Source organism: Cyprinodon tularosa, unplaced genomic scaffold (assembly GCF_016077235.1).
Source record: "Cyprinodon tularosa strain WSP-4 unplaced genomic scaffold, ASM1607723v1 ctg78, whole genome shotgun sequence".
In the NCBI taxonomy this organism is placed as follows: Eukaryota; Metazoa; Chordata; class Actinopteri; order Cyprinodontiformes; family Cyprinodontidae; genus Cyprinodon; species Cyprinodon tularosa.
Genome location: NW_024039540.1, coordinates 1,404,851 through 1,424,265, shown reverse-complemented (window position 1 = coordinate 1,424,265; position 19,415 = coordinate 1,404,851). Strand labels below are relative to the sequence as shown.

Below are 19,415 nucleotides of genomic sequence, written 5' to 3'. Positions count from 1 at the left end.
GAAAAAGAGAAGCAGGTAAATAAATGTCATTTTTCGGGAGGAACTAAGCTTTTTTCTTTGCTTTTGTTTTCTCAAATAATACCTTTTAATATATAATTTTCTCAAAATTGAGAGTCGTAGTTTCACAAATAGCATTCTTTTTAAAGTGCGTTTCTCTGATCACCTTAAGTCTAATAAAAACGCTGATTCTTGACCAATAAAAAAGGTTTTTGCTAACATCCGACAGACCAATAGAAATTATGTTAAAAATATATATATTTAGTGTGAAAAATGCAATTTGCATTACTCTATCTGAAAAGAGAAATAATAAAAATAAAACACTTGAAAGTATAAAATCAGTATAAAAAATAAATAATAGTATTTTGTAAAAATCTAAGAAATCAGCAACTTTTGTCTCAAACCCTTTTATGGATTAAGAAATTTCATTTTTGGAACCCAATTTTTCAAAATTTTCATTTACTAAATGTGTTTTTTTTCAACAATTACATATCAAATAGACTTCAAATCAGCTGAGGTGTTTTTTTAAACTTTTTCTAAAAAGAGTAAACAAGCTAATGAAGGGATGGAAACACATTTGTTGAATTATTTCTGATTTAGCAAACATTTATCACACATGACTGATTAGCTTTTTCCTCTGCCGTCATCCTAAAAAATCTCACTTCTATGTCTCCAGATAGCACGTAGCATCGCTAATCCTGTTTGAAGTGAAAAAGTAACGACAACTCTCCTGACTGCAACGCAATCTTTAAAACCTGGCTCCATCGCCGATCTGTGGTCATAACTAGCTTGCTAACTGCTTCCTGTTTATTGCGTAACCTAAATGTGTGCCCACATTACACATCACCGGCTTTATTCGTTTAAATGGATGGAAACGCATCTAATTCACATTTCCTGCTTTTGCACATTTTAACATTTCAATTCAGTTTATTTCTATAACATCAATTCACATCACACATCATCTCAAGGCATTTTATAGTTCAGTACAGTACAGATCATCCAGTCAAATCTATTCAAAGTTTTCTAAGGAAAACCAGTTGATTGCATCGACTCATTGACTAGAATGCAATGCCTCACACTAAGCATGCTTGTAGCGACAGTGGAGAGGAAAAACTCCCTTTTAACAAGAAGAAACCTCCAGCAGAACCAGGCTCAGTGTGAGCGGCCATCTGCTGAGGCTGACTGGGGTTCAAGGAGACAGAAGCAGAGATACAGAAAGTAACAGTAAAATGCCAGGAAACACACAGCCAGGCAGACAAGCTCCGAGCCAGAGGATAAGAAAGAGCACATCCGGCCAGTCGCAGTCAGAGAAACAGGACTACACTGAAAAGCAGGCTGGGAATCAAACCCGGAACCTTCTTGCTGCAAGGCACCAAGAGGGCCCCCCCCCTCCTAAAAATAATGCAATAGGAAACAGTGGAGCTCACTTCAGGTTCTGTTTTCCTGCTCTATTTGGTGACTTTCCTACGTTTAGGAGGCTGGTTTCGCTACGCAGGCATGAGGTTTTGGTCGAGCATCTTGCTTTTAAGCACGCTGCTTGAAAGCTTGTATGTGGTGAACTTTTAAACCCGTACATTAGCTCTCTGACACTTAATTGTTACCAGCATGCGAACGCGCACTGTAAACATGGCAGCCATGACACACAGCTACCACACACACAGCGTTCAGAGCCTCTCCCTCTTTAGCTCGTGGAGCATTCCTCTCATTCATGGAAGCAAGGCCCTCCTAGTGAAGCGCTTAATTGGCTGCAGATTGCTCTTTAACCTCTGGGTTATACCACACACTCACACACAGGCCGGGCTCACACACACACACACCACACACAAAGGTAGATAGGCACACAAACACACACACTTGGCCGGCTGGTTAAGTCTTAAGGAAAACCAAGAGCGATCTTTACAACTCAGTCAGGAGGTCAAAGGTCAACAGCTTGGTGGCAGACATCCTTTGAGGATCCGTCACTCAAGGCTACGGTTTCACGGTGCTACCACACACACTTGCATATGTTTGGATGTGTGAGTTTTTTGTTTTGAAGAAGCTAACTGGCTGCTGCTTTTCTTTTTAAATGAATACTTTTGTTTTTTAGGCTGGGATTCCCTTTTCTAGCTCTGTGCATTTTACCTACTTGACAGAATCCTGTTATATATTGGATATTATACTCAAACAACAGGTTTTTGTTCATAGGGAAAGTATTAAAAATGCACCTACTGGTCTCACATATCCAGCTTACAAATATTAATATCTGTATATAGACAGATTTTATTGCAGAAATATAGTCCATATTTCAAAAAGGAACACATAAAAATACAATAAACAATACAAAATAAAGAGAAAAGAAAATATATACCAACAAAAGAGAAAAAAGAATGTATTATAAAATATTTACAGTCATGATGTAAGACTGTAATAGGCAGGAATGATCTAATGGAAAAATACGACTCTTCAAAACACCATGAATGTTATTCATCGAAAGTACTGTAATACATTCGATACTTGGATTACTGTTACTCCTGCCAACCTCTGTCGCCACTAGGGGCGCTAGACCTCTAACTTCTAGATTTAGCCTCCATCTCCTGTTAAAAGGGAGTTTTTCCTTTCTACTGTCGCTACAAGCATCCTTAGTGTGAGGGATTGCCTTCAAGTCAATGTGTCGATGCAATCAACTGGTTTTCCTTGGATAGAAAACTTTGAATCAGTCTGACTGGATGATCTGGTGAACTGCGCTATGGAAATAAATAGAATTGAATTTTTTTTTTTTGTCTCTACAGCCCGACAGAAACATGTCTGCCTGACCAGTAGCCTGAGTCGGCTTCATCACTGTGAAAACTAGAGGCCACCTGTGTCCTGACATCTGACATCTTTCGTATCCCAGTTTGAGGTGAGTTCTTATTATCTTCTGAATAAACAGAGTGGTGCTGGAATAAACCCAGAGCAGGTATTCGGCGTCTTCTACTCCCATACGTCCCTGTAATGCTGCGTTATGCCAATCGCATTATGAGTGTCAGGGCCGTCCGACGTGCATCGAGGACGTTGAGGCTACAGCACCCTGAAGTGACTCAAATCTGATATTTTTTTTTAACCATATGCGACTTCTCTGATCTGATCTGATCTTTTCATGGCTGTCTGAACGACACAGATCCGATTTTTTTCGAATGCAACCCAGGCCACTTGGCTATGTGGTCCTGAATCTGATACGGATCTGATCTTTTTAAATGCGACCTGTGTCTGAACCGCCAGGTCGCATTCATCCGACCTTAACGCCATTAATACCCGACAGTGGTTGCTATTCTGGGTCTTGCTACGAAGAAGCGGCAAGAAAAACAACAACCATGGTGGACGACGATATGGAGAGCAGTATTTATGTTTAACCATATTAAAACGATTGTGTTTTTATGGTTGGGAAAGATCGTTAGAAGCTCTCCAGCGCTACCATCCGTGTTTACTTCTGTAAACACAGAGCAGGCTGGCCTGTGATGTCATTGCACTTGCATTGTATGAATGCAGTTCACACAGGAGATCACATACAAGTCGCATTTACTTGGAAACGTAAATGGCGACGCAAAATAATCGGATTTCACAATTGAGCATCAAGGCCTGCAGTCTTAGAGGTCCTATAGTGTGTTTCAAACAGCAGTGGGAAATTCCTAATACGCTGACACTCCCAGCGCTGTATGTGGAGCTCTGCCGCTCTGAAAAAACACTTTTAATATTTAAAACTAGGGTTATAATCTCAATTAACTTCCTTCGTGGATGATTTTTTAAGAAGTACTTTCTCTCTAAAAATATCTTAAAACAACCATCTTTAGTACATAAAGCAAGACTACTCTGTCATTGTACAAAAGAGACTAGAAATGGGCGTCCCAAAGTGCTTCAGACTTCAATATGCGTAAGCATTCGAGATGAGGGTTCGGACAAATGCCTTAAAAGCAGGGGCAGAGCTAGATTGGGGGGCTCGGCTGGCCATGGCCACCCTTAGCCAATCATTGGCCACCCCTACCATTTGTTTCCCTCTAATACAGACAATGGCAGGTCCAATGGAAATGTTTTGAATGTTCCACTCTCAAGTGGAATTTTTCATATATTTGCAATTACTTGACAACAAAAACAGTGGTTAATTATGCTTATCAATATACTAACATTAAAGATGATAAGTACAGAATTCATGCTCTTTTCAGAACTAGATTTTGTTATATGGGGTAAATAGAAAAGTATGTGTCTCTGCAAGTCATCTAGGAGTCTAGGAGTCCTGTTTTAATAAACACTTAATAATCAATATATGAAGATATTACTACTTGCATATATCAATGTTATGCACAATCATTGTTGATAAAGTAGGTAAGTAATGACAATTTAAAAGATATTCGCCCCAAAACTCAAACCACTATACAATTTATCTACAAAGCACGGACGTTTAAAGTTGAAGGGAAGTATATTTAAATGTCAAATCAATCTCGCTTAAACATGTACATAAATTTACTCTTTATTGGACCATATTGAGCCAATATTTAGAAAATTTCTATTTAGAAAAAAATCCTTTCTTAAAATCTGTGTTATATGTCAGCCTGAACACCTAAATTCGGCCAATCAGAAATCGACGGTCATCTGTCAATCACATTTTTTCGGTCATAGCATCTTGATTCATGTGTCGCAGCTAATATATATTCCTGTTCCTGTTGCAATAGTGTAGATTGACCCTGAGGTTCTGGTTATCCACTTTCTGAAACCCCTCAGTGTCCAATGGTTATTGCCTGGCCACCATTATAAAAATATTCTGGCTATGCCTCTGCTCATTCTGAACGCAGCTTTAAAGCGCTAGAGTTGAATTTCTACATGACTCACCCTGTTCTTCCAAAAGCCGTAAAATCACGCTCCCCTAAAAACCATAAAAAAGTATAAAAAGACGTAGCGCTCATGTGTTCGTACTTACAGCAGAATGACAAGCGAATGAGCATTTCTAAATCTCTGCAGTAGTTCTAGAAGAAAAAAAAGTTTTATTTTCATTCAAATCTTAAAAAATATAAACGTTGTTTATCCTTTTTTAATGTCCAATACAATAGAAGAAAAGCAGGCACGCATCAGTAATGGCAACATGTCCTCTCACTGTACAGCCCCATGAATGATTAAGCCACTGTAGCAATGAGAGCAGATCATATTACAGACGCCATTTTGTTTGCTCCCCCTGCTACCTTTCATATCTCCAGCAGTTGTTTACCATATTTACTCTAAACAGGACGGCCGTGGAGTGAGTGTGTGTGTGTGTGTGTGCAGATAGAGACAGAGCGGTGAGAGTTTGCAGGCGGGGTGGCTTGCTCGGAGTTAATGCCACAAATTGTTGTTAGATGCAGGTCTCCCTCTGCCATGCGTTTTGGACAGGAAGAAAACGTGATTGGCTTTGTTCAATCTTCCTGGCAGCCGACACCAGCTGACATCTGTTCCCTCCTAACCACTCAGACTTATCTCCATCAGGGAACACACACAAACACGCACACACTCACAAGCAGCGTTACATAAAACAGCCACATGCACACACTGATTCATGCACTCATGCAAACAACCATTCTTGTGCCTTTTGAGGAAAAAAATATCAAAGCAGGGTGTCCGTGGAAGATTTTCTAGCTTCCTTTTTTTGCAAACATTCGCTCATTTAGCCGGTAATGAAGAGTTCAGTGCGTGACAGTCATATGGAGGCAGAGGGGACATATAGAAAGAAGCTCTTCGCTGTTTTCAGAAAACTGTGCAAAAGGAAAATAATAATTATTAGTTAAAAGAAAAAACACACAGAAGAGAGAAAACCGTATCTGATGTGATTGTGGCAAAGCTCTACATCTTATTGAAGTTCATTTATATCATCTGTGAAATTGGAGATTTGCGACATATCTTGTTTTTTTTTTTACGTTTTTAAAGGTGTCTTCACCATGAAATCTGATTTTGCTCAAGTAAAAACTTGTTTATTGGTGGATGATTTCAGTTAAAACCTGCTGGAAAATCTCAGAGATTTTCCAGAAGACAGGGACTTGATGCCTTCCTTGCTATCACAATGCCAACATCAGCCTTCCTTGCTATCACCATTCTAATATTAGCCTGCCTCGCTATCACCATGCTAACATTAGCCTTCCTTGCTATCACCATTCTAATATTAGCCTTCCTTGCTATCACAATTCTAATATTAGCCTGCCTCGCTATCACCATGCTAACATTAGCCTTCCTTGCTTTCATCATTCTAATATTAGCCTGCCTCGCCATCACCATGCTAACATTAGCCTTCCTTGCATTCACCATTCTAATATTAGCCTGCCTCGCTATCACCATGCTAACATTAGCCTTCCTTGCTATCACCATTCTAATATTAGCCTGTCTTTCTATCACCATGCTAACATTAGCTTTCCTTGCTATCACCATTCTAATATTAGCCTACCTTGCTATTACCATGCTAACATTAGCCTTCCTTGCTATCACCATTCTAATATTAGCCGGCCTTGCTATCACCATGCTAACATTAGCCTGCCTCGCTATCACCATGCTAATATTAGCCTGCCTTTCTATCACCATGCTAACATTAGCTGTCCTTGCTATCAGTATTCTAATATTAGCCTTCCTTGCTATCACCATTCTAATATTAGCCTGCCTTTCTATCACCATGCTAACATTAGCTTTCCTTGCTATCACCATTCTAATATTAGCCTGCCTTGCTATTACCATGCTAACATTAGCCTTCCTTGCTATCATCATTCTAATATTAGCCTGCCTCGCTATCACCATGCTAACATTAGCCTTCCTTGCTTTCCCATTCTAATATTAGCCTGCCTTTCTATCACCATGCTAACATTAGCTTTCCTTGCTATCACCATTCTAATATTAGCCTGCCTTGCTATTACCATGCTAACATTAGCCTTCCTTGCTATCACCATTCTAATATTAGCCTGCCTTTCTATAACCATGCTAACATTAGCTTTCCTTGCTATTTCCACCATCTTCTCCATTCCACCAAGCAGAGACCCGCCTGCAGGCAGTTAATAAGGGTTTTACTAGTGTAAAAGAGACCAGGAAGATGGGAGGTAAACCAAATATGGTTAACTGCTAATGTTGCTAACATGGATGCTTATCCAGTAGAGAAAAAAGGGTTATAGGAAGTGGTCGAAGTGCTCTATTTATTTATTTATTTATTTATTTATTTTTAATGGTTTAACATGTACTTTAAGACCATTTCAGAAGGATTGTTCATGAAAAATACCATAATATAATTCCTTTAAGTAAATAGCAATTAGCAAAAATACAAGTGTGACCAATGTTGTGTTTGAATGTCTGTCTTAACCCTAAATCCTTCAAATACTACATAGAGCGGGGACTATATAGTGGACTTTATTGTGAACTCAGTTAACTGACCGTTCGGACAAATGATCACTACTCTTCGCTCCCCGTTGGTCACGTGACTCCGCCTCCCCACAGGGTGCATGCGCCATCTTTGTGCTGATGAAGGTTCTCAGTCATCCAGGTCATAGTCATTCCGTAAAAATTCAAAAAATATCCACTGGACTTGGTTTTCAAGATTTGAAGACGTTTCGCCACCTCTCCAGGAAGCTTTCTCAATTCAAATGTCTGGATCCGCAATGAGTTTGAGTCTTATATAGACAACGCCTTGTATCGCTTGGAAACATGCAATAGAAACCGATGAATGGGTCGTTAGTTCCATCGTTAATATTAGCCTGCCTTTGTTATTTGTCACCACTTTGACAACAAACCTCATAATGCTATACATTCTTACACAGTCTAAAACTAATTTTCTTTGAAAAATTAGGATTAAACAGAAACATCTGTTTAAATTTGATTAACTATAAGTCCTCCCAGCCATTAATTGCTGAACTTGTGCCCTCCTGCTCTCATTTTGTTAGCAAAGGTTAGCTTAACCAAAGGTTAGCTTAACCTATGTTTTCCCTCATTTTGATTCTTTTTGGTGCGTTTTAATCTGAAAAACGTAACACAGACAATAATATTTATAGATTTCGGAACCATGTTTTTCTTCTAAGTAATATTAAACCTGGTATTCTGCACCACTCTGACGTTCTGTGAATGTTTTTTTTTTGTAAAATAAATCATTAAAAGGTTAACGATAAAAAGGTTAAAGCTTTGAGTTTAAAAGAACCCCAAATAAGGTGGATGGTGAGGAACGAAGGACAGAAGCCTTCGCTCTGAGGGGCCGTTTGAAAAGAGCCCCTCTGCTCTGGGGTCCTTGGAGATGAACGTGACACGTCCAAATTTGGTGTTTTTGTTGCGCTTACCAGAAAACACCAGATGAATCCTCGCCGAGCTATGTGTAGCGGTTTGTGTATGCATGAGCGTGTGGAGTGAGGTGATGTGCGAGCATGCTCGAGTGTGTGTATCTGGGTACGTGTGTGTGAGCAGGTGGCCGGCATATTTGAAGATGACAGTAGGGGTCTGACCCATGCCAGGCTCAATAAAGCAGCTTTGTGATGGAGCTTATGTGACACACCATCCCAAGGGCTCCGGGGTCCAACCCCCGCCGCCAACACACCCCACCTTTCACACACATGTGCACAGCATACACACACTGCCGCATTTCCCAAGTGGTGCTCTCTGTCAGATTGTGAAGGCTGCACTCTGATTGCTGAGGGTTTGTGTGAGGTCTGTGTGCGGTCTGGTGACGACACACTCCACAAAGCATTAGCGCTAACGCTATTGATCCGGGTCATCTACCGACTCTGTGAAAAACTCAGATTCCCAGTTCTAACCAGCTTCTCAGCGGGCTGGAAGAGCTGCTGCCTCTGTGAAGGTTTCGATCAAATTAGGGGAGAGTTTCAGGTGGTACGACCCGACCGCGCAGGCAGGAGGAAATCAAAGAGCAGGAAACCAACTGACCTGCAGAATTCAGTTTATTTCTATAACGCCAATTCACAACACAGCTCATCTAAAGGCCCTCGAAGCAAATTAACCTAACAGTCATGATTTGGGACTGTGGGTGGAAGCCGGAGTACCCAAAGAGAACCCATGCATGCTCACGGAGAACATGCAAACTCCATGCAGAAACACCCCGGGCCGGGAATCAAACCCAGAACCTTGCTGTAAGGCGGCAGTGCTACCCACTGCGCCACTGAGCAGCCTAGTTTGCCAGATCATCCAGTGAAATTGTTTCAAAGTTTTCTAAGGAAAACCAGTTGATTTCATCGACTCATTGACTCTTCAGCAATCCCTCACACTAAGCATGCTTGTAGTGACAGTGGAGAGGAAAAACTCCCTTTTAACAGGAAGAAACCTCCAGCAGAACCAGGCTCAGTGTGAGCGGCCATCTGCTGAGGCCGACTGGGGTTCAAGGAGAAAGTGACGTAAACATTAATAATCACAGATAAAAAACACCAAATTTCGCCATTTATACGAAACATGCTGCAGATGAATACTGTTGTCATAGCAACTGCTGTAACAGAACTGGTTTGGTACCAGAAACTTTATTAGAGGTGAATTAATAAAAGCAGGAAGTGATAAAAAAACTAGAATGAAACAAACTGCATATGAAGTGAATATTTTTCTGTTTTTTGTTTTGTTTTTTTTGCTACCAAACAAACAGCCGTTAGCACAGTGGGATTCTGGGTAATTCTCTCGTTTAAAATTTGGCTCTGCATCAAGCAACCTGCGACTGGCCACGTTTGTCATTTAAAGCAAAAATAATAACGATAAAGGCTTAATATGAGAAGCTGTCCCCTCGTCATTTGCTGCACTAATGTAAAAAAAAGGACAAAAAATGAAATTCAGCAAGCTAAGCCTATTAACAAATTTAGCCAGCCCAGGTGTCAGAGCAGACTCAATTGCCACTGTGACCAAATCCTTTTTAGATTCATCCACTGTAATTTTCATTCTCTTATGCGGTGAAATGCTTTTTTCCCCAGCTGTAATTAAGGAAAGCAGGCCGGCAACAGCTCAGTAAGCTGTTAGAGAAAAAAAAAAAAACGAAATAATAAATCCCACCTTTTTCATACCTATCTATGCTCCCCTTCAAGCATAAAACTCAGGGAAATTATCCTCAGCTTTAAACTTCAAAATTAACATTGAATTCTTAGCTCCAACTGCTGTGAAGAAGTTGTCCCTGGAAGTCAGACGTGGTAAAGAACGAGCTCGGAGCAGGCGAGGAGCACACTGACAGTGAATACAGCCACGAGGCTTAATGGGAAGGCAGGTTAAAGTGGTTTAATCATAGATGGGTTGACAGTAATGCTTTGGGGCAGACACAGCTGATGCTGAGACGGAGAGGAAAAAAGGATGTTACCTGTCAAACAGACAAAAATTCTTCTCACCTCAGAACTTCTCCACCATCTGATGCTCTTTCTAACGTTCGCTCCCTGCTCTGAGCTGCTAGGCGGTTAAAATGCCTCTGAGACGCAGCGGCAAGCAGGAGGTTCTTAAATACGTAAGACCGTGCAATCGTTCTAACACTGAAGGAAATCTAAAGCGGCCATCGATTGACTTGAACTCGAGTTATTAAGTTTACGACTGTATTACTGTTTACGACTGTATTTTATGTCAAAGACTCGGCACCTGAATTGGACTTTGAACCTGTTTGATTGGGAAGATTTGATTTATTTGAACCCAAAATCCAAGCTTAACCTGTTAACTGGCCATACCAGAGAAAAAATATATATTAACTGCTGCTCTCCAACCTGTGGGAGGGTCAAATCAGTCATTTAGTTCACACAATTAATTTATTTCAGAGGTTTTCAGTAACAAAGGGCAAATATTTTGTTACATTTTGACTATCTATACTTTACTGGTGTAATTGTTTTTTAGATAACTCATTACTTGTCATGATGTTTCAAAGTTCTGCCCCAAAATTGCAGAAAACTGAACAGAGAGTCCAGGGAAAAGGTTTAACGGGTTTTATTTGAAGAAGTTAACAGAGGGAGAAGTGTTGCTCTGAACGCAGCTCAACCGGAACTGAAAAGTGACGGGAAGAAACAGCGGTTACTTCAGGCTCAGTTCGGGAATTTGACTCGTGAAACTTGGAGAAGAGGTTTTGGTTGCCGACTCACGTTTCCAGTGAAGTTGTTGAACCTTTGACTCCTATCTGTGTGCCGTGGTTCCCGTGTCTGTCTGATTCGGTGGAGGGCGGAACAGGGTTTACCCAGAATGCGGTTGATAGTTGGAGAACGGAGATACTGACTGCCAGATTTCCTGCGGGACTTGAATGGGTCGTTGTGGAGAATAATCCCTTTCTCAGTGAAAGCTCAAACGATCTCTTGGGGAAAGTGGATCCAAACCTCCTGTTTTAACCCCAGCTCAGTTTGAAGCTCAGTTTATCCTTCCAGGGAGAGAAGGTCTGAGAAATCCAGTTAGCAGGACAACTTCCTGCCAAGAGGCAAAGAAAAAACAAATTTAAACTCAGGTTGACAAAAGCTTGACTCAGCAAACTCAGCTTGGCTAGAGTACCCTAAACTGTCAAACACTCTGACGTCGAAGTAGTGGCAGTCAGCAGCTTAAGAACACTCCGTTTAACGAGGAAACCATCAGCAGGTGTGTGAGGAGGCGAACCAGAACCAGGCGCCTTCTGGTGGATGAAGGGAGACAAACACAGAAACACAGACACAAAACAGGAGTCCTGACATTACTTCTACTTCTTACATTTTTGAAATAGCCTCGTTAGGTTTGTTTCATTGAAGCTCATTTTAGTTATGGCCTGTTCTTATTTAAAAAAATGAAAACTATCAAAATCATTTGTTTCATCCAGACAATTAATTTTTTTGTCATTGGACTCGTTGCTTCCCCAACTTGACACAGTGATATATTTTGGAAAATAAAATAAACAATCATTTATATAAAATTAATGCTTTTTTTTTTGCACCACTCTAAACCGTCTATGGTTATACGGTAGTAGCCATCAAAATTTTCCCACTTTCCTTGATGGGCCCTTGACTGATCATTGGCTGGTCCTCTACAATTCCTTATTAAACATAAACCTTTGTACTAAAATATTGTTTCTTTCATGATTTTTGGACATTAAGCTCTAAAGAGAATCATCATCTCCTGGTCAGACCCTGTAATTCAGTTAAAGGGTGAAGTCAGAGTATAAAAATATTGCGTTTGACTGGGAAGGGCCATTTTGACTGTTTTGATAAAAAAGTTCTTTTGACAGACAAACCCCCAAAAATAAAAATATTACAGTTGATTGCTCTGAGTTATTATCTCATGGGTGATGGGAGCCAAAGTATCATGACCTCGTCATCAAAACACAGCTCAGCTAATAACGACATCCGTTAAATAAACCACCGGAGGAGGAGTTTTGCTTTTACGTAAATGAAAGATTCTGTAACACAATCGTAATTAGGTTGCTGGTGTGTTTAAATAGAAAATTATCTTTTTACTCTCTTTTTTTGTCTTTAGTATTATTATTAATTTTGGTCCTCAAGCTCTGTGTCACGTGTTTTTCTTTTCTTTTTTTTGTTAAAGGAAAAGTCCGCTCATATTCAGAATTCAAACTTCTGAAAGTACTTTAAATATGAAATCATTACGTACTGTTCAATAAATGGTATGAGTTTGTAATTAAGAGTAATTTTGGTTTTGGGGTGTGCAGCTGGCGCAGCGATTAGTAGACACACCACCCATGTACGGAGGCCTTAGTCCTCGACGCGGCCGACCCGACTTGTGGTCCTTTGCCGCATGTCTCTCACCCTCTCTCATACCCACTTTCCTGTCAGCCTATAGTTGAAAAAACGAGCCACTCGTGCCGCAAAAACTCAAAACAAAAAAAATTAAGAGTAATTTTCATGTGAATGTGTTTTACTGGAGGAATCCATGTTTGTCAAAGAACACTACTGCTACCTACTGGTTTGTGACGTCACGGTGCGGTATCGGCTGTTGATAGAGTCCCAGTGCTGTATCTGGTGTTTGTCACAACGCGCTATTTTCCAAGTCATCTTGATAACATTCTTCTTCTAAATGTTGGCTACATATTACGTGTTTTTTCTCTGGCCAGAAGTTCGATGGTAAATCCTCCCTCTTCAAGTTGGCAATCCAACGATGAACCCGTCCGTGGAGGATCAGGAATCAGAAAGGTGAAATAACTAACTTTTTTTCACTTTTATCCGATGTATTCCAACTAGCTGCCATGCACGTGGGCATTGTCAGTTTCACTATAGCCTCGGTGAATTTCAATGGTGAAGTCCTCTGGAAATCTTCAATAATTGTTGTTGATTGCAGATGTGTCTAGTAGTTCCCCTTGATTTAGCTTGTAAAGCGGGGAGAATGGCGCTAGGCTTACCGCACCGTGACGTCACTGCTAGAAGATGTCAGGAGGGAGGGGTTACTATATTTGGGCAAAAATGGCCGCTCCCAGACTCAGTGATCACAATGAAAATTATTGTTTTATTTTTTTTTTACTAATTAAATCTAAATTCATTAAATCACCGTGAATGTCTTAGTTTTAGGTATAAATAATGATCCATTGATTATTCCTTTCTGACCGAACTTTACCTTTAATGTTATTACATGATTTTTTTTTTCTTATTCTTATTTTTGTTTTTGTTTGTTTGTCACATGTAGTGCTCAAACGATTTGCCTCTGGTGGGATTAATAAATGGGTCAAATCTAATGTCGTCTAAAACAAGCCCACCCTGGCCAGGCTCGTTCTCCGTCACTCAGGCAGACAAACACAAACCTGTTGTCGAGGCTCCAATTAAACCTTTTTTCTTATTATGGCTGATGCAGGAGAAAAAAGCAGTTATTTAAAAAAGAAATCAGGAAAAGAACAAGAAAACATAACTGTATATCGTAAATTAATCCCAGCTGAGGTTAAATAAATCTTCAGCAAATGCAAGTGAATCCCCAAGCCCCCACTTCCCTTTTCCCAGTGTAACATAAAACCCTGCCTTTCTTTTTTGATGTTTTTTTTTTCTTTTTCTTTTTTATGCATAAGTAAGTGGGTTTAACGATATATTAACCTCTCTCCTGAGATATTTCCTTTAACTTATTTCTCTTTCCTTATTTTTCCTAACGGATTCATTTGCCTTAATGAATCAGTATTCATTAATTTGCAGAATGATGATTGGAGTACTGCTGTGGATAATTTAGCATTTAGATCTTACCTCAGTGAAATGCAACTATTGACCTCTTTTTCTTTACAACACCAGAATTAGATTTGGACCCGTTTTTCCTAAAACAAAAAACAAACAAACGTGTAAATGTTCCTTTTCCTCCCCTTGTGAGTTTTGTGTGTGAAAAAGTGTGAAGTAACAAGCATTCAGCAGCTTGCGGCACACAGGGACATCTATCCTGTTTGTTCAGGAAAATCAGTGGAGTTGAGCCAGACGCTAAAACTGTTAAAGTATGTGAGACACAGAGGGATGAAGAAAATATTATTGCTGCTGTAGCTACCCTTCATCGAAGACCCAGTGGTTGGAAACACCTGGGCTTCGCTCTCTGACGTCTGACTTTAAAACTTTTAGACGAAATGACTGAAAGGAACAAATGAGCTGAAGTCCTGACTTGATTTGAATCTTCCTGCCTCTATCTGGATTCATGCGACTTAACATTAACTAAATTAAAGTTCTTTTTGACTAAATTAAAACAAAATCATTTACCAAAAATACAACAAAAATATATTTAGTTGTATTTAAAATTAAACTTTCAGTTCTATAATTTCATTTCAATTTTAACACTAAGCAGACATGTTCACAAATCAAGTCTCAAGTCTTGAGAGCTCAAGTCCAAGTCAAGTCTCAAGTCTAGAGTAGGCCTTTTGCAATATTAAATTAATCGCACAATAAATTCTAATCACATGATTAATAAAAATAAGTTCAATAATTTGCGTGCTTGTTTCTCCTTGTGTTTTCATCTCCTTCACTGAGACGGTATAGCTTAAAGGTCGCTATTATATCTATGGAATGATCATTATCTCAAACTGATAAGTGAAAAAAACATGCTTATATGTCACGTAGCGTTGCGTCAGTGCTACATGACTGTTTTACAGCCCCTCTGCCGTTTTTTTTTAACCTCTGCTGTGTGCGGGTAAGGCGAGCGGCGATCAGTCAAGTTATTAAAACACTTAAAAAATAAAATATTGTTCACAAGTCGGAAATCGCGAGTCTCGGTCAAGTCTGAAGTCCCTCAAACGCAAGTCTAAGTCGAGTCTGAAGTAATTAAATATGAGACTTAAGTGCGACTCGAGTTCGAGTCACAAACTCGAGTCCCCACCTCTGAGACTAAGTCTAGTTGTCATCATAAAGTCAGTGCAAACATGCCCGATTACCAAACCTTCATTAAGGTCGTAGAGAATGAATATGTAAATGTTAAATTATTCTGGCTTAAACATAACAGGCTAACTTCTTTCAACAAAAAATGTGTTTTAAAGCTTTACTTTGATTTAATTCCACATGTTTAAGTCACATGGATTTAATTTGGTGTTTAAAACCATCTCAGTTTACAGGATATGAGGTTTTTTTTGGGAAGGGTTGTTCTATATGAGTGACATGCTGATGAAGTTTTTATTTAACAATAAATGAAAAACAACTAAAATTGTGTTAAAATTACATAAACACATGAATTATTTCTCTGGGTAAGAAATAATGACCTTACTGGTAGGTAGGAGGGACAGTCTGAAGCCTGGGACTAATAACTGCTAATAACGTCCATTTAATGGGATGATGACGTCCAAATTAAGACCTCACTCCATCACTGCTCTGTGGTCCGTGCTAGCTAGATAGCTACCTCTATTTCCTGTTTATCACGGTTTAAAGTGTTACGATTTACATCGCCTGGGTTATTCACTCCAGTCGATTGAAATATGACTAATTACCTTTTTTTAGATTTTAAAAGTTTGCTAAATATTTGAGGTTTTATGTGTGACAGAAAGCTGAAGGTTCGCTCCTGGCATGCAGGTCAGCCTGGCGCTGACATGGAGAACCGTTTTGTTTATAACTTTATTTAACAGGGACAGAGTACAAACTAGATTATTCATGAAAGAAGACATGTCTTCTATCAGAGTTATCTACTTCTAGTTTCTAATCTGTTCACTTACTTTACTTAATTATTCAGTACTCTTTGCTCTTGAACCTGTTTTACCTTCAAAGTTACCTTATCCATGAACTCTGGCGCACGTTTAACACGTTTATGAGATTTGCTTCATTCCATTTATGTGCTGCTCGTCCAGAACAAGGTGCTTGTTCCCTGCTGACTGTGAAAGCAATGGGAGAACAGTGAACTGGTGTTCTAGAGACCTGGCAGAGACGGCTTGGGTGGGTGTGTGATTTGAAGGAATTAATGATATTAAAGAAAACATATTTTGCGTAAAACAGGAAAACGGGGAAAATGTAATGGGCAATTTAACGGGAGGATCCAGCCGAGCACAAAGGGAAGCGGGAACGGGACCGACAGTGATGCTGGGGTAGAGTATGGGACCCATCTACAGCCACCCTGGGTTCAAGTCTCAACCTGTGCAGCTTTGTTGCTTTTCCTGTCAGACCACTTCAAAATAAAAGGCTAAAAAAGAGACTCACTGAGAGCAGCAAACAAACCAGATGAGCTAAATTAAGAAAAGATGGAACAGCTGAGCCGGAGGGAAGAGAGGGCAGCTGAGGGAGGGACACTAATCAACAAATATCCAATTAAACAAAACAGCATAAGAAACTGAAAAACTAATGAGATAATCTGGTAATAGTTAGATACATTTTTTTTTAAAGAACGAAATGTTGAAAAAACAAAAACCCAAACATGGAGAATGTTTGAACATTAAAGGTTTAAGAAACATTCGAATTGGTAAATCAGTTTGTGAGTTAAATTTAAAATAATTAAACTAGCTTAGCGTAATGTTCAGACTCATTGATGTTGAATAATGTCGGTGAAGGTTCCATATTTGTTGGACTTTGGGCTCTGTGACGCCATCTTCCCATCCAACTCAGGCAGAACACAGCAGAACACTTTTTGATAAAAGCTCCATTTATTGCTTTATCTTCCTCTTTTTTCCTTCCCCATGCCGCCTCCATAAACAATGAAAAGTTAATGAAGATGTAACCTAATGATGTAATGAATATGGCATAGTCCAAGGTCAACACGGGCTGCAGTCTGGGGGCCCGCAGGCCTGGGCAGGTGATCGCCCTTCCTTTATTCGCTCTCCTTCACAACCACAGAAACACTGGAACTGTTTGTAGATCCAAATGATGAGTGTCAGCTGAGAAAGCAAAACTTTGGTACATTTTAACACCAGCTTTCTACAATGTGTGTATTTTGGGGGGTGATGCGCGCCAGCAGCGGGGTTAGAAGGGCTTTAAGTTCAGTTCTGCAGGTTGTAAGAGGATGCTCCTTTCTATTTTGCAGCTTTGCAATTTTTTTATTTTTTTGCATTTCTATCTGTGAGAGTCAGGACAGCCACTTGTTCTGATGATGGAGCCGCTGATTAAAAATTGAAAGGCCTTGACAGAGAGGGGATTTTGGTGGATTCAGGTACGATCGATGGGCCTCTGGTGAGCGGCCACTCTGCCTGCTCACTGGTCTGGAGAGCATTCCAGACCGGCTCTACATCTCGGTGCGTCTGCAGTTTCAACTTTTCCTTCCTGTTATTGTATCTTGAGCTCTTTTAAGTTAAGGTTAACTTTTGTATAATTAACTGAAACATAAAAAGGTGGAGCCACAACAAAAATGTGTAAAGTGGGAAAAAAGAACCCAGCAGTTCTTACCTTGCAGCTTCACCTGCAGACAGATATGCTCTCTGTTTGCTCTGCCAGATTAAGGGAGAGTCTACAGATCGCTTTATACTAATGGTTCCTAACACCCAAGAGACCAAGGAGGTGCTGAATGGTCAGGATGTAGAAAGAAAGTCTTCCTTTTTTCTGGTGAAATGAAAATATTTCTGTAGTTTTCATCGTGTGTCCATTTATTTCAGGTGTGCCATACTCAAAGGGCCTTGCTTAACACCTCACTTTGTTGCTACGTAGGAAGCCAAATTTGTTTCCAGGTTTGAAGATGTTTCGCTTCCCATCCAGGAAGCTTTGTCAGTTCAAAATGTCAGGAATAGCGGAGCGGGTGAGAACAAACATCGTGAGCTGTGAACTTTTAAAACCTGCGGTTTCGTCGTACAATGTGAGCTGTAGCTGTGTGCAATGCCACACAGTGTAGGCCCGGCTTAAGGCATTGGATGCCTTTCTAAACACGTTTAGTCTGAATGCCCCATTAGAATAGGCATTGATCTACAGACTGAATTTCTTCTTTTTGTTTTTTAATTCAATTCATAGTTTTCTATCTAAGGAAAACCAGTTGATTGCATCGACTCATTGACTCTTCAGCAATCCCTCACACTAAGCATGCTTGTAGCGACAGTGGAGAGGAAAAACTCCCTTTTAACAGGAAGAAACCTCCAGTAGAACCAGGCTCAGTGTGAGCGGCCATCTGCCAAGGCCGACTGGGGTTCAAGGAGACAGAAGCTTTACAAACCTGCACTAATTTTTCCCGTTCCACCACAGAGAGACGCTTTGATCAAAGAAATTTAATCGTCGTCGTTTTTCAGTTTGGAAACGTAACAAAACAAAACAATGCACCCCCGTCATCCACTAACATTAACACACAGATGAGACCATAAAGAGCGGGATCTTCCTCCACCTTTAGCCTCTCACATCTCCACCTCGAATTGACCTGATCCGTTTTTAAAAGAGACTCTCGCCATAATCAAAAACAATAACCGCTCAGAGTATAACCCAAAATAACACCCTCCCCTACTTACGCCCCCTACCCCCACCTTGAAGTATGAAATAATATTCTGTGTGTGGGCCCGGCCCGAGCGCTGAGAACGCAAACATTTCACAATAAAGTTGTTTAAAGAAAAGGCCTTGGCATAGATGGCCGGGAGATAGAGGACATGCTGCGTTAATTACAAGCCCCCGTTAAAATAAACTGCCGTTATAAAATATGACTCTCTCCCTCGCCTATTCTTGGGGATTTGAACCTATAAAATATCAGCGAGGTGTGCACCTCAGATGTGCTGTTTAGAGACCAAACACAGCAGCTGCAGCGGCGGCTCTCTGCTTGGAGATTGAGAGGAAAGAAAAAATATATATATATAAACCCAAGACAGACAAAGAGGGAGAATGAGGGGAATCAGGCCATGATCAGCGAAAAACACAACAGAGCTGTACGATCAACAAAGAAAGGAGTGTTTATTCTGCATTTAAAGACTCAGGAATCCGTCTCCCTGCCACTGCTCCACGCTCACTCAAAGGGAAAATAGCCTAGTTAAGCGGCAGGTTTATTATTCTTCAAAGCCGGGTCTGAAAAGTAATATGCTTTAAAGGCACCGTAAATGCACTGGTGTGCGCCTCCCGCCTGGATGCGTTTCAGCCTTTCCCTTCCCAAGCACCATGCCTGTGTGTGTGAAAGAGACTTAGGTTATGTTGCAAAAAGAGAAGCAGAGAGTTGGATTATTTTTCCTGAAGTGT

General features: G+C 40.2%; 1 protein-coding gene across 2 annotated transcripts in view; it reads left to right on the top strand.

The window, feature by feature from the left end:
* znf536 (zinc finger protein 536) overlaps positions 1-19,415 on the top strand; it is a 296,720-nt gene that overhangs the window by 89,644 nt on the left and 187,661 nt on the right. For both annotated transcript variants that reach the window (XM_038270835.1, XM_038270834.1), the window contains exon 4: positions 2,766-2,875. The gene's annotated coding sequence lies outside the window, so the exon portion shown is untranslated. The remainder of the gene's footprint in view (positions 1-2,765; positions 2,876-19,415) is intronic.